The following is a 3,454-nucleotide window of genomic DNA, read 5'->3' on the forward strand; positions in this document are numbered from 1 at the left end:
GAGAGACTGCATGTTTGTTTTGCTTGAGGACAAGCAAAAGGGTAAGTCTGGGGGAGTTGATATACCATGGATTTGACCCATTTTCATCCATGGTATATAAGTGTTTTACTATCTATATATTATATATTATATCCTATTAGGTATGTTTTCAGGGTCAGCAGTATCTTGGAGTAAAGTGAGGATTATGGAGCATTTAGGAGCTTAAAAGAGATTTCATCCGACCTGACCATTAGAGGTCGATACGAAGAAGAAGCAATCGTTCGATGCACATCCAGTGCCGTCGATCGATACAGAAGAGAAGCCTCGACGATTGAAAATTATGATCGATCGATGTACATCCTGTACCATCGATCGATGTCGAGACGCGAGATGCGCGACTTGGTTCCAGCCGACTTTAAACCCAAGGCTTCACCAAATTACAAGATTACCCCTGATGAGTTTTAAACCTAATAGTTATATACTTGCCTAAGTGTTAGGAGGCAAGAAGTTTTTTTTGGAGAGCCACCATTGTATTCTTACTTTCAGCAAGAGAGCAAGAGAGAGTTTTAGGAGAGAAAATCATTGAGAGATTTGTGATTGGAACTCCATTGATCATATGATGAATCAATGGAGTTCCAAATTATAGTTGAATTTGGTTGCTAAGCTAGGATGAATCAATGGAGTTCCACTCACAAATATATCTATGATTTTCTCTCCTAAAACTCTCTCTCTCTCTCTCTCTCTCTCTCTCTCTTGCTGAAAGTAAGAATACAATGATGGTAAAAGCTCTTCTAACTAGAACATTAACCTAGGAATTTGCATGTGTCAAGCATCCTTGATCATCCTGTCCTGAATCTAATCTGTCATGCTAGGACTGCTAGAGAGAGCTAACCGCTGATCTAGGAGACTAGTGAGCATTATCAACCCGCGCCTAGGGCTTAGCTAGAAGCTATCGATCGATATTGTCTTCTAACAATCGATCGATATTATGAAAGGTGTATCGATCGATATCCATATAGGATCATCGATCGACACTTTCTTGTGATCAAAAGACGACAGTTGAGATCCAGGATCTAGTTAGTTAACCACTGAAACATTGCCATCGCTGATCACTGTGATTAAGGAGTTGAGCTCTAATATATCATGCATGCAACTGTTAGGGCATCTATAGGATTATAATCTATAACACCAGAATAGAAACCATGCATCTAATATCTTCCAATAAAGTTACACCCCCAATCATCTTGTTAGTCGAGCAATAGACTTGTTCAATTAGGATTGCTATTTACTTTTAAACCATAAAACAACAAACACCTAGAATTAATAACCTGACTAGATTTAATAGGTTCCCTAGCTCCTTGTGGATTCGATCCCTAAGTACTGCAACTGAACCACTTATTTGGGAGAGTAATTCACTCCTTAGGGTAATTTGAGTGGTATCAAGCAGCATTAGCAGCTGTTGCTTCTGTGCCAGGGATAAAACCCCTTTATAATCAATCTTTTCTTCTGCTACATTATGCATGTGACCTTCACGGTCATGCAGTGCCTCAGCATCCTGAATGAAAATAACCGGCGCCTGTTAGAGGTGGCGTTGAGCGATGTTGTTTGCAAGCGACGCTGCTTCAAGAAGGGCGTCGAATGATGTTTTTGGACCGTCGATCGACGCTGCACGTTTCTGTTGGCGGATTGTGCGTTAAGGCTGAGCAGGATCCGGATGGTCTAAGAGCTTGTTTTCCTTGTTGCTTCTGGTACTATTGTGTATTCACCTAAAAGATACAAGAAATTATTATAACAAAGAAAAACAAAATCTAGATTATACCTTTTCACCTAGTCTAATGGTGAGTCAAAAACTCTCCAGCAACAGCGCCAAATTTTATATGCTCAAATTACCCCAAAAGCATTTTCTCAAATAATAGATTGATGTAGTACTTGGAGATCGAATCGCAGAGAGCGCAGATCACACAATACACTATCAGTTATTCGTAAAGCTAGAACAATAATAGAAAGCAGTAGGTCAAAACAGAAAAGTAAAGTCGGTTTGTAGAAATATTGGAAAAGCGCTAGATCTAAAGGTATCAAACATGCAATCAAAACATCAGATAAGTATTGTTAAGGGTTTATTAAGATCAGAAATAGAACTCGAATTCAATTATTTTGTAATCCAACTCTCGCTGCGATAAACTATCTATGTCTAAATCTTCGAAGGCCAACTCTCGTTGTGACTAACCTAGCCCAACATGATTCAGTTAAGGTTATCGGTCACACTCTCATGCTATTCCAATTATCCTAATATCAAGTTTCTAGTTAATTACTAAAGAAACAAGCAATAAGATTAATCTGGTTTAAGGAGACAATATGATTACCCTAGCAGATCTATGAATCACAAGTTCATCAAAGCCTTAGAAAATCCCTAAATTTAACACTTGAATTACTCAGACATGATCGTGTAAGACCTAGCAAAATACTGAATGAGTAGCATAAAAATGCATGAGGGTAAGAAATACATGAGTTCCATTCAATCTCTCAAGGATTTTTGATCTTCTCTCCAAAAACTCTCTAAGAATAATAAAGCGTCGACTAAACAGTGGCTGAAAAAAAATTTAATATAGGCTAAATACGTCCAGTGGTCTTTTTTCAAATAAAGAAACTTCTGGCAAAAGTGCAATTTTTGAAAGTCAAGTTGGCCTCACCAGTTTGCAACAGCGTCGATCGATGCCATGGAAACATCGGTCGACACCTACATCATATCTCGACTCTAACTTCTGCACATCTACGGGCTATCTTCGTATTGGAGCATTTAGGAGATTATGGTCTAAAATTGGTAATAACCGATACCTATCAGTTTTCAAACCTCTTCCACATGTTCATTATATGTTTTGCTTGAGGGCAAGCAAATGATAAGTTTAGGGGAGTTGATATGTCATGGCTGTGGGAACCGAAATTTGCACTGTCGATTTCCGTTTAAATTAGGAAACTAGGAAAACCCTAATTTCCCAGAGGTCCCGGAGATCTGTTAATACCACACGCTAAGCAATCAGAACACGAGATATCAACGATAAAGTACAAAAATCGTGAAAAGAGAGCAAAATATATCTTATTCCGAATCCGTGTTTGAGCGTTACAAAAAGGTATAAGCCTGGGCTCAAGAGCTGTCGGCGAGATTCCTAGTTCTAGCAACTCTAAGACGGCTAAACCTAATTAAGTCGCAGCTCGAAATAACAAAAACGGAAATATGCCTAAATTGCTCTAAGTGCTAAGTTTGCTCCGAAAAAAGTCTCTCTTCATGCCTCTCGCCTAGGACTCCTTATATACTGGCTCCTAGGTCGGTTTACGCTTTCCCTCTTCTGCCCTTAAGCCGTCATAGCATAAAAATGGAGATATTCCATTTTTTCCGATCTTCGTAATTATCTTCAAAATTTCGTATTTATCCGCGGAAACTTGACATTTATCTTTCCTTGCGAACCAAGCGTAAACC

The sequence above is a fragment of the Brassica oleracea genome, chromosome C6, assembly GCF_000695525.1.
Source record: "Brassica oleracea var. oleracea cultivar TO1000 chromosome C6, BOL, whole genome shotgun sequence".
In the NCBI taxonomy this organism is placed as follows: Eukaryota; Viridiplantae; Streptophyta; class Magnoliopsida; order Brassicales; family Brassicaceae; genus Brassica; species Brassica oleracea.